This window comes from Oncorhynchus tshawytscha, linkage group LG18, assembly GCF_018296145.1.
Source record: "Oncorhynchus tshawytscha isolate Ot180627B linkage group LG18, Otsh_v2.0, whole genome shotgun sequence".
Classification (NCBI taxonomy): Eukaryota; Metazoa; Chordata; class Actinopteri; order Salmoniformes; family Salmonidae; genus Oncorhynchus; species Oncorhynchus tshawytscha.
In genome coordinates this window covers 1,263,923-1,276,118 of record NC_056446.1, presented here as the reverse complement: position 1 = coordinate 1,276,118, position 12,196 = coordinate 1,263,923, and positions in this window count along the sequence as shown.

Here is a 12,196-nt window from a genome sequence, read left to right as displayed (position 1 = left end):
TATTGTGGAGTAAGTTCAATGTTGTTGATCCATTCTCAGTGTTCTCCTATCACAGCCATTAAACTCTGTATTAAAGTCACCATTGGCCTCATGATGAAATCCCTGATTGGTTTCCTTCCTCTCCAGCAACTAAGTTAGGAAGGACATCTGTATCTTTGTATTATAATAACTTCACCATACTCAAAGGGACATTGAATAATGTTTTTTTTTTTTTTACTTCTGGCTGGCCATAAAGGGGGTTTAATATTTAATGACTCAAGACATTTCAGCTTGTAAACATTTCTAAAAACATAACTCCACTTTGATGTTATGGGATATTGTGTGTAGGCCAGTGACAAACAATCTCAAATTAATACATGTTTAATTCAGGCTGTCACACAACAAAATAAAAATGAATGGGGTGTGAATGCCTTCTGAAGGCACTGTACTAAAATATCCACACAAGCCACTAGCCAGCCAGTCAGCCAGCTGCGTTATCCTGAGTTAGTAGATTATGAATATTAGGTTAAATTCAGAAGTCAATATTCAGAGCGTTGAAGATAAGTCACAATCAGAAAGAAAATAAATAATTGTGTAACGGTTGTCGTATGTGGAAGAAGGTGAAGAGGACCAAGGTGCAGCATGGTACGTGTTCATGGTAAATTTAAAAAAGAAACTGAACACTAGAACAAAAAAACAACAATGCGGAACAAATGAAACAGTTCTGTCCGGTGCAGACACACAAAGACAGAAAACAGCTACCCACCCCTCAAGGGCGAAAACAGGCTACTTAAGTATGGTTCTCAATCAGAGACAACGATTGACAGCTGCCTCTGATTGGGAACCATACCAGACCAAACACATAGAAATACAAACATAGAACAAAACATAGAATGCCCACCCCAACTCACGCCCTGACCAACCTAAAATAGAGACATAAAAAAAAGGAACTAAGGTCAGGACGTGACAAATTGAGCTAGCTAACTAGCAGATTTACATCCATCATCAACATTAATGATCAGCTGACAGCCTATCCTTTTTTCCTGATTTCAAGCACATCTTTAGGAGGCACTGTAACTAGTTTGCTTACAATTTGTGATGAATGAGTGTGTTGTTGCAGAAGTAAATAGGCCCCCAAAAAATAAAGATGCAGTTAGTATGTTATACATTTTTAGATATTAATTATTAAAGGTCTGTGCATAGCCTTGCATGTTCACCCGTCTCAAATGTGTCAGCCACTGTCATTGTCACCCCCCAAAATGGGGTCATGTTCATTAGGGCACATAGCAGAAATCATTTTAGAATGTTTTGCTGCAGAAAACTAGGAGATATAAGAAAGGTAGGCACAAAACTACTATGGTAGAAAAATGACAAGATGATCTTATAATACTGTTTATGCATCGAATAGCTTTGATGAGTACTCTCATCTGTGTGAGTGTGACTGAGTTGGGTCTCTGGGACTTGGCACTAGCAATTGACTTATGATGACTTGATGATAAAACCTACAGCCTACATTCCATAGAATTAGTTGGTGTTTGTGACCCGACATAGAGATAGGCTGGAGAAGTAGAACAAACCTCTCTGTCTCTAATCATCTTTGCGTCTGAGAAGCAACACCCGGTGCAGATAACCACAAGATTAATCCAAGGTGGCTTATGATACCATAATAGACCTCTGTTTTTTCATTATCGTCAAGCTCTCTGTCCAACACTCAAGAGTGTGGGATCGACCAGCTTCATTATTGCAATAATTAAACGAAGTTAAATAAGGTTTGTTTGAAGAAATAACAGTCTCTCTCACTTGATTATAAATTTTCCATGACACTACCTACATATTTCCATAAACAATTTTCTACTGGTACTGGTTACACTTTTGGGGGTTGTAGAGCGAATCGAGGAATCTCCCCTTTCCATGGAGTCGTCATAATAGAAGTTTTCATGAGAAGACACATTTTCGGGATGTCCCAAGGTCCAACAAAGGGCCACCTTCCACCGCAAATGTGGAAGTGCGAAACTGGTGGATTGAGACGCATCCAATGTAAAAAGAAAACATATCTCTAGTTTAAACTGATGGATTTTGATCTGGATTTTTTGTTATCTAACTTAGATTTACACATCGGTGAACAATCTACTCTAGGGGGTTAGCTACACGACTACATGGCAACAAAAAAAACACCACCAAAATTTGAATTTATTTCAACTACCACGAAGATACTGCAAAAGCTTATTTCTTTCAAATGTTGTGCACACACTTGTTTACATGCCTGTAAGTGAGCATTTCTCCTTTGCCAAGATAATCCATCCACCTAACAAGTGTGGCATATCAAGAAGCCATCTCATCTTTCAGCAGGAGTTGCCGCTGAGACTATCCTAATATGAACTAGGTACTGTTGGTCTTATTAGCATGTTTGTACCAAGAGGAGGGATTCCTACTCTCCAGGGAGACATTTAACCTAGGTACAGATCTAGGATCAGCTTCCACTCCCTCAATCCCCCAATCTTAACCTTTAGGGAGGGATGGGGGGGGCTAAATTGACCTAAGATCAGTGCCTATGGGCAACTTCACCCCTCACATTATTGCCCCATTTGGTACAGGAGACAGGATTAGTAGAAGTAGGATCTAGTTAAGGCTCTAGACAGTCCATCTGTTGTTTGGGGATTTGCCCCGGCACAAAACATGAACCTCCTACTTAACACACCTCCCCTTCCTACCATAAATACTAAACACCCATAACTACCCCGACTCATGTCTCCCCATCTTTACTCAACCTGCTTTACTTATTAACACACCTCCCCTTCCTACCATAAATACTAAACACCCATAACTACCCCGACTCATGTCTCCCCGTCTTTAATCAACCTGCTTTACTGCACCCCTTCATATGTTTTTACATTTAATAAATGTAAGGTTTTATTTACATGTATTTTGTTTTATATTATTTCAGCTTTATTTAACCAGGAAATGCGGTGAAGAATAGACTGAAAAAGGTAAGTTATTTAACCTGGCTAACTATTTGCCCTTCTCTAATCAGTACCCACAATGGAACATCATTGTAGGAGATGGGAAGAGGAACTAGTAACCAAATGCTCAGAGAGAAGCAAACCAAACTGCACTGAACACAAACACCTGTTGCTCCATCTTTCCCTTGGGTTTCGCTTGTCGACAAAACTACACCTCCTCTGTTCCTCAATAAAAAAAGAGAGAAAAATAGGAACTCCCGACCCCTCTCATTACATGGTAATAGTAATTACACCTCAATTTCTTTCACTGTCATTTTCCCTCAATCTCTCCGTCTCTGTGCACCTCTCTCTCTCTCCTCACTCTACTTCCTTGTGTTTCAGTTTTCCATGCGCCTAGTGCTGATAACCTTGCTTTATGATTTCCACACAGACACACACACATACAGTGGCTTGCGAAAGTTTTCACCCCCTTTTGGCCTTTTTCCTATTTTGTTGCCTTACAACCTGGAATTGAAATAGATTTTTTTGTGGGGTTTGTATCATTTGATTTACACAACATGCCTACCACTTTGAAGATGCAAAATATGTTTTGTTGTGAAACAAACAAGAAATATGACACAAAAAAATACTCCAATCTCCGCTGTGGAGCTTTGCAGCTCCTTCGGGGATATCTTTGGTCTCTTTTTTGCCTCTCTGATATTGCACCAGATCTGCTTGGTCATGAGTTTTGGTGGGCGGCCCTCTCTTGGCAGGTTTGTTGTGGTGCTATATTCTTTTCATGTTTTAATAATGGATTGAATGGTGCTCCGTGGGATGTTCAAACTTTCAGATATTTTTTTTTAATCCAACCCTGATCTGTACTTCTTCACAACTTTGTCCCTGACCTGTTTGGAGAGTTCCTTGGTCTTCATGTTGCCCCTGGCTTAGAGGTGTTACAGACTCTGGGGCTTTTCAGAACAGAACATATACTGAGATCATGTGACAGATCATGTGACACTTATATTGCACACAGGTGGACTTTATTTAATAAATGATGTGACTTCTGAGGTAATTGGTTGCACCAGATCTTATTTAGGGGCTTCATAGCAAAGGGGTGAATACATATACACACCACTTTTCAGTTTTTGTATTTATTTATTTTTTGAAACAAGTCATTTTTTTTCATGTCACTTCACCAATTTGGACTATTTTGTGTTTGTCCATTACATGATATCCAAATAAAATTCTAAATTACAGGTTATAATGCAACAAAATAGGAAAAGCGCCAAGGGCGATGAACAATTTTGCAAGGCACTGTACACACACACACACACACACACACACACACACACTTAGCCATGACCCTTCCTCTTGCCACCACACACTGACCTCAATGTGACATGGGGAGAAACACCACTGTATTGCTGACTAGTAAGACTGCATGGGAAACAGCCATAGTCAATGTGTGTAGTAAGACTGCATGGGAAACAGCCATAGTCAATGTGTGTAGTAAGACTGCATGGGAAACAGCCATAGTCAATGTGTGTAGTAAGACTGCATGGGAAACAGCCATAGTCAATGTGTATAGTAAGACTGCATGGGAAACAGCCATAGTCAATGTGTGTAGTAAGACTGCATGGGAAACAGCCATAGTCAATGTGTATAGTAAGACTGCATGGGAAACAGCCATAGTCAATGTGTGTAGTAAGACTGCATGGGAAACAGCCATAGTCAATGTGTGTAGTAAGACTGCATGGGAAACAGCCATAGTCAATGTGTGTAGTAAGACTGCATGGGAAACAGCCATAGTCAATGTGTGTAGTAAGACTGCATGGGAAACAGCCATAGTCAATGTGTGTAGTAAGACTGCATGGGAAACAGCCATAGTCAATGTGTGTAGTAAGACTGCATGGGAAACAGCCATAGTCAATGTGTATAGTAAGACTGCATGGGAAACAGCCATAGTCAATGTGTGTAGTAAGACTGCATGGGAAACAGCCATAGTCAATGTGTGTAGTAAGACTGCATGGGAAACAGCCATAGTCAATGTGTGTAGTAAGACTGCATGGGAAACAGCCATAGTCAATGTGTATAGTAAGACTGCATGGGAAACAGCCATAGTCAATGTGTGTAGTAAGACTGCATGGGAAACAGCCATAGTCAATGTGTGTAGTAAGACTGCATGGGAAACAGCCATAGTCAATGTGTGTAGTAAGACTGCATGGGAAACAGCCATAGTCAATGTGTGTAGTAAGACTGCATGGGAAACAGCCATAGTCAATGTGTGTAGTAAGACTGCATGGGAAACAGCCATAGTCAATGTGTATAGTAAGACTGCATGGGAAACAGCCATAGTCAATGTGTGTAGTAAGACTGCATGGGAAACAGCCATAGTCAATGTGTGTAGTAAGACTGCATGGGAAACAGCCATAGTCAATGTGTATAGTAAGACTGCATGGGAAACAGCCATAGTCAATGTGTGTAGTAAGACTGCATGGGAAACAGCCATAGTCAATGTGTGTAGTAAGACTGCATGGGAAACAGCCATAGTCAATGTGTATAGTAAGACTGCATGGGAAACAGCCATAGTCAATGTGTATAGTAAGACTGCATGGGAAACAGCCATAGTCAATGTGTGTAGTAAGACTGCATGGGAAACAGCCATAGTCAATGTGTATAGTAAGACTGCATGGGAAACAGCCATAGTCAATGTGTGTAGTAAGACTGCATAAGACTGGGAAACAGCCATAGTCAATGTGTGTAGTAAGACTGCATGGGAAACAGCCATAGTCAATGTGTGTAGTAAGACTGCATGGGAAACAGCCATAGTCAATGTGTATAGTAAGACTGCATGGGAAACAGCCATAGTCAATGTGTGTAGTAAGACTGCATGGGAAACAGCCATAGTCAATGTGTGTAGTAAGACTGCATGGGAAACAGCCATAGTCAATGTGTGTAGTAAGACTGCATGGGAAACAGCCATAGTCAATGTGTATAGTAAGACTGCATGGGAAACAGCCATAGTCAATGTGTGTAGTAAGACTGCATGGGAAACAGCCATAGTCAATGTGTGTAGTAAGACTGCATGGGAAACAGCCATAGTCAATGTGTGTAGTAAGACTGCATGGGAAACAGCCATAGTCAATGTGTGTAGTAAGACTGCATGGGAAACAGCCATAGTCAATGTGTGTAGTAAGACTGCATGGGAAACAGCCATAGTCAATGTGTGTAGTAAGACTGCATGGGAAACAGCCATAGTCAATGTGTGTAGTAAGACTGCATGGGAAACAGCCATAGTCAATGTGTGTAGTAAGACTGCATGGGAAACAGCCATAGTCAATGTGTGTAGTAAGACTGCATGGGAAACAGCCATAGTCAATGTGTGTAGTAAGACTGCATGGGAAACAGCCATAGTCAATGTGTATAGTAAGACTGCATGGGAAACAGCCATAGTCAATGTGTGTAGTAAGACTGCATGGGAAACAGCCATAGTCAATGTGTGTAGTAAGACTGCATGGGAAACAGCCATAGTCAATGTGTGTAGTAAGACTGCATGGGAAACAGCCATAGTCAATGTGTATAGTAAGACTGCATGGGAAACAGCCATAGTCAATGTGTGTAGTAAGACTGCATGGGAAACAGCCATAGTCAATGTGTGTAGTAAGACTGCATGGGAAACAGCCATAGTCAATGTGTGTAGTAAGACTGCATGGGAAACAGCCATAGTCAATGTGTGTAGTAAGACTGCATGGGAAACAGCCATAGTCAATGTGTGTAGTAAGACTGCATGGGAAACAGCCATAGTCAATGTGTGTAGTAAGACTGCATGGGAAACAGCCATAGTCAATGTGTGTAGTAAGACTGCATGGGAAACAGCCATAGTCAATGTGTGTAGTAAGACTGCATGGGAAACAGCCATAGTCAATGTGTGTAGTAAGACTGCATGGGAAACAGCCATAGTCAATGTGTGTAGTAAGACTGCATGGGAAACAGCCATAGTCAATGTGTGTAGTAAGACTGCATGGGAAACAGCCATAGTCAATGTGTATAGTAAGACTGCATGGGAAACAGCCATAGTCAATGTGTGTAGTAAGACTGCATGGGAAACAGCCATAGTCAATGTGTGTAGTAAGACTGCATGGGAAACAGCCATAGTCAATGTGTATAGTAAGACTGCATGGGAAACAGCCATAGTCAATGTGTGTAGTAAGACTGCATGGGAAACAGCCATAGTCAATGTGTGTAGTAAGACTGCATGGGAAACAGCCATAGTCAATGTGTGTAGTAAGACTGCATGGGAAACAGCCATAGTCAATGTGTGTAGTAAGACTGCATGGGAAACAGCCATAGTCAATGTGTGTAGTAAGCACTAGTTTCACAACAAATGCTTGTTCACTGTCATTCGTCATAATGCAAGACATTTCTCCCACACATACAGTGAGGTCCGAAATTATTGATCCTTGATAAAGATGAACAAAAAAATACTGTAAAGAATAAATAATACCAGTACTGAGCTACATCAACATTTTCCAAATTGTGGAATTTCTTTCCCTTTATTAATGATTCAATGGAATCAACAAGAATAATAAGAATTTCTCAAATGATGAACAAAAATATCCAATACAAAGGGTTATAATTATTGACAGACATTTTGTCAATACCCCTTTTCAAATCAGACCATAGGTTTTCAACGGGGATCTGCATGGTAACAAAATATACTTGCTGTCACGCCCTGGTCGAAGTATTTTGTGTTTATCTTTATTTATTTGGTCAGGCCAGGGTGTGGCATGGGTTTTTGTATGTGGTGTGTATATATAGGGGATTGTAGCTAGTGGGGTGTTCTAGATAAGTCTATGGCTGTCTGAAGTGGTTCTCAATCAGAGGCAGGTGTTTATCGTTGTCTCTGATTGGGAACCATATTTAGGCAGCCATATTCTTTGAGTTTGGTGTGGGTGATTGTCCTTAGTGTCTTTGTTCCTGTCGCTGTGTTAGTTGACACAAGTATAGGCTGTTTCGGTTTTCGTTACGTTTATTGTTTTGTGTGTATTCGTGTTACGTTTGTTTGATAAAACATGGATCGCAATCTACACGCTGCATTTTGGTCCGACTCTCCTTCACCACACCTAGAAAGCCGTTACACTTGCGTCCTCTACCAGGTCGTTTTAAACCTCCTAGTTATTGTTTTTAGTGAGCTATTTGCCTTACCCATGGTGATGTTACATGTGTGTTACCTCATTTTACACCGCAGGAAAACAGGAAGTCATGGTAGGCCATAATGCAGTTCCTTAAGCTGAGATGAACGTACAAAAAGTTTAATTTTAATGTAGATTTTTTTTTTGTCAATCATTTTGAATCCACCTTTTTGAGAGAAATATATATTACTTGTTAAACTAAATATTTTTCTCTGAGCAATTGTATTAATATATAGAAATATAATTTCATTTTTTTGGAGCTCACTATTTGAATGATTTATTTTATACAGTCATGTTTGCTCATTTTTATCAAGGGTGTCCAATCATTTCACACCACACTATATGTTTTATGTTTTATTTATTTTAAATGTAACTTTTATTTAACTAGGCAAGTCGGTTAAGAACAAATTCTGATTTACACTGACAGCCCACTGCCTTGTTCAGGGGCAGAATGACAGCTCTAACCACTAGTCCCAAATTCAGTTGCCAACAAGGCAGGACATCAATTGTGGGTAAAAGGTGACGAATCCTACCAAAATAATATTAAATGATGTATTATTCATTGGGGATATCAAAGTTGATTTGGTCATGTGCACAGGGTACAGCAGGTGTAAGACAGTACAATGAAATGTGTAGTTGCAAGCTCTTTCACAACAGTAAAGTAGCAGGTAAGAAAAGAACGTGTGTACATATGTGTGTACATGCACTAATGAATGTGTTTGTATGGTCTTCAAACAAGTAAAGAGCCATGTAGACAGACAGGGCTCCTACAGAGAGACAATTTTAACACCCTGGAAAAAACAGGGTAAGAGAGAGCGAGGGGGGGAAGAAGATTGAGAGAGAGAAAGAACAGGGGTTAGACAGAGAGGGAGTAACTGGCCAACGGGGCCCTAAGTGTCATGTTGCCTCCAGCTAGAGAAAGAAGAGGGGTGAGACAGAGAGAGAGAGCAACTGGCCAAGGGGGCCCTAAGTGTCATGTTGCCTCCAGTTAGAGAAAGAACAGGAGTGAGACAGGGTCCCCTTGGCCAGTTGCTCTCTAAGTGTCATGTTGCCTCCAGTTAGAGAAAGAACAGGGGTGAGACAGAGAGAGAGAGAGCAACTGGCCAAGGGGGCCCTAAGTGTCATGTTGCCTCCAGTTAGAGAAAGAACAGGAGTGAGACAGAGAGCAACTGGCCAAGGGGGCCCTAAGTGTCATGTTGCCACCAGTTAGAGAATGAACAGGGTGAGACAGAGAGAGAGAGCAACTGGCCAAGGGGGCCCTAAGTGTCATGTTGCCTCCAGTTGGAGAAAGAACAGGGGTGAGACAGAGAGATAGAGCAACTGGCCAGGGGGCCCTAAGTGTCATGTTGCCTCCAGTTAGAGAAAGAACAGGAGTGAGACAGAGAGCAACTGGCCAAGGGGGCCCTAAGTGTCATGTTGCCTCCAGTTAGAGAATGAACAGGGGTGAGACAGAGACAGAGAGCAACTGGCCAAGGGCGCCCTAAGTGTCATGTTGCCTCCAGTTGGAGAAAGAACAGGGGTGAGACAGAGAGATAGAGCAACTGGCCAGGGGGCCCTAAGTGTCATGTTGCCTCCAGCTAGAGAAAGAACAGGGGTGAGATTGAGAAAGAGAGCAACTGGTCAAGGAGGCCCTAAGTGTCATGTTGCCTCCAGTTAGAGAAAGAACAGGGTGAGACAGAGACAGAGAGCAACTGGCCAAGGGGGCCCTAAGTGTCATGTTGCCTCCAGTTAGAGAAAGAACAGGGTGAGACAGAGAGAGAGAGCAACTGGCCAGGGGCCCTAAGTGTCATGTTGCCTCCAGCTAGAGAAAGAACAGGGGTGAGACAGAGAGAGAGAGCAACTGGCCAAGGGGGCCCTAAGTGTCATGTTGCCTCCAGTTAGAGAAAGAACAGGAGTGAGACAGAGAGCAACTGGCCAAGGGGGCCCTAAGTGTCATGTTGCCTCCAGTTAGAGAAAGAACAGGGGTGAGACAGAGACAGAGAGCAACTGGCCAAGGGGGCCCTAAGTGTCATGTTGCCTCCAGTTAGAGAAAGAACAGGGTGAGACAGAGAGAGAGAGCAACTGGCCAGGGGGCCCTAAGTGTCATGTTGCCTCCAGCTAGAGAAAGAACAGGGGTGAGACAGAGAGAGAGAGCAACTGGCCAAGGGGGCCCTAAGTGTCATGTTGCCTCCAGTTAGAGAAAGAACAGGAGTGAGACAGAGAGCAACTGGCCAAGGGGGCCCTAAGTGTCATGTTGCCTCCAGTTAGAGAAAGAACAGGGGTGAGACAGAGAGAGAGAGCAACAGGCCAAGGGGGCCCTAAGTGTCATGTTGCCTCCAGTTAGAGAAAGAACAGGGGTGAGATTGAGACAGAGAGCAACTGGTCAAGGAGGCCCTAGGTGTCATGTTGCCACCAGTTAGAGAATGAACAGGGTTAAGACAGAGAGAGAGAGCAACTGGCCAAGGGGGCCCTAAGTGTCATGTTGCCACCAGTTAGAGATTGAACAGGGGTGAGACAGAGAGAGAGAACAACTGGCCAAGGGGGCCCTAAGTGTCATGTTGCCACCAGTTAGAGAATGAACAGGGGTGAGACAGAGAGCAACTGGCCAAGGGGGCCCTAAGTGTCATGTTGCCACAAGTTAGAGAATGAACAGGGGTGAGACAGAGAGAGAGAACAACTGGTCAAGGGGGCCCTAAGTGTCATGTTGCCACCAGTTAGAGAATGAACAGGGGTGATACAGAGAGAGAGAGCAACTGGCCAAGGGGGCCCTAAGTGTCATGTTGCCTCCAGTTAGAGAAAGAAGAGGGTTGAGACAGAGAGAGAGAGAGCAACTGGCCACAGGGGCCCTAAGTGTCATGTTGACTCCAGTTAGAGAAAGAACAGGAGTGAGACAGAGAGCAACTGGCCAAGGGGGCCCTAAGTGTCATGTTGCCTCCAGCTAGAGAAAGAACAGGGGTGAGACAGAGAGAGAGAGCAACTGGCCAAGGGGGCCCTAAGTGTCATGTTGCCTCCAGTTAGAGAAAGAACAGGGGTGAGATTGAGACAGAGAGCAACTGGTCAAGGAGGCCCTAGGTGTCATGCTGCCACCAGTTAGAGAATGAACAGGGTTAAGACAGAGAGAGAGAGCAACTGGCCAAGGGGGCCCTAAGTGTCATGTTGCCACCAGTTAGAGAATGAACAGGGGTGAGACAGAGAGAGAGAGCAACTGGCCAAGGGGGCCCTAAGTGTCATCTTGCCTCCAGTTAGAGAAAGAACAGGAGTGAGACAGAGAGCAACTGGCCAAGGGGGCCCTAAGTGTCATGTTGCCTCCAGTTAGAGAAAGAACAGGGGTGAGATTGAGACAGAGAGCAACTGGTCAAGGAGGCCCTAAGTGTCACGTTGCGTCCAGTTAGAGAAAGAACAGGAGTGAGACAGAGAGCAACTGGCCAAGGGGGCCCTAAGTGTCATGTTGCCTCCAGTTAGAGAAAGAAGAGGGTTGAGACAGAGAGAGAGAGAGCAACTGGCCACAGGGGCCCTAAGTGTCATGTTGACTCCTGTTAGAGAAAGAGGGATGAGACAGAGAGAGAGAGCAACTGGCCAAGGGGGCCCTAAGTGTCATGTTGCCTCCAGTTAGAGAAAGAACAGGGGTGAGACAGAGAGAGAGAGCAACTGGTCAAGGGGGCCCTAAGTGTCATGTTGCCTCCAGTTAGAGAAAGAACAGGGGTGAGACAGAGACAGAGAGCAACTGGCCAAGGGGGCCCTAAGTGTCATGTTGCCTCCAGTTAGAGAAAGAACAGGGTGAGACAGAGAGAGAGAGAGCAACTGGCCAGGGGGCCCTAAGTGTCATGTTGCCTCCAGCTAGAGAAAGAACAGGGGTGAGACAGAGAGAGAGAGCAACTGGCCAAGGGGGCCCTAAGTGTCATGTTGCCTCCAGTTAGAGAAAGAACAGGAGTGAGACAGAGAGCAACTGGCCAAGGGGGCCCTAAGTGTCATGTTGCCTCCAGTTAGAGAAAGAAAAGGGGTGAGACAGAGAGAGAGAGCAACAGGCCAAGGGGGCCCTAAGTGTCATGTTGCCTCCAGTTAGAGAAAGAACAGGGGTGAGATTGAGACAGAGAGCAACTGGTCAAG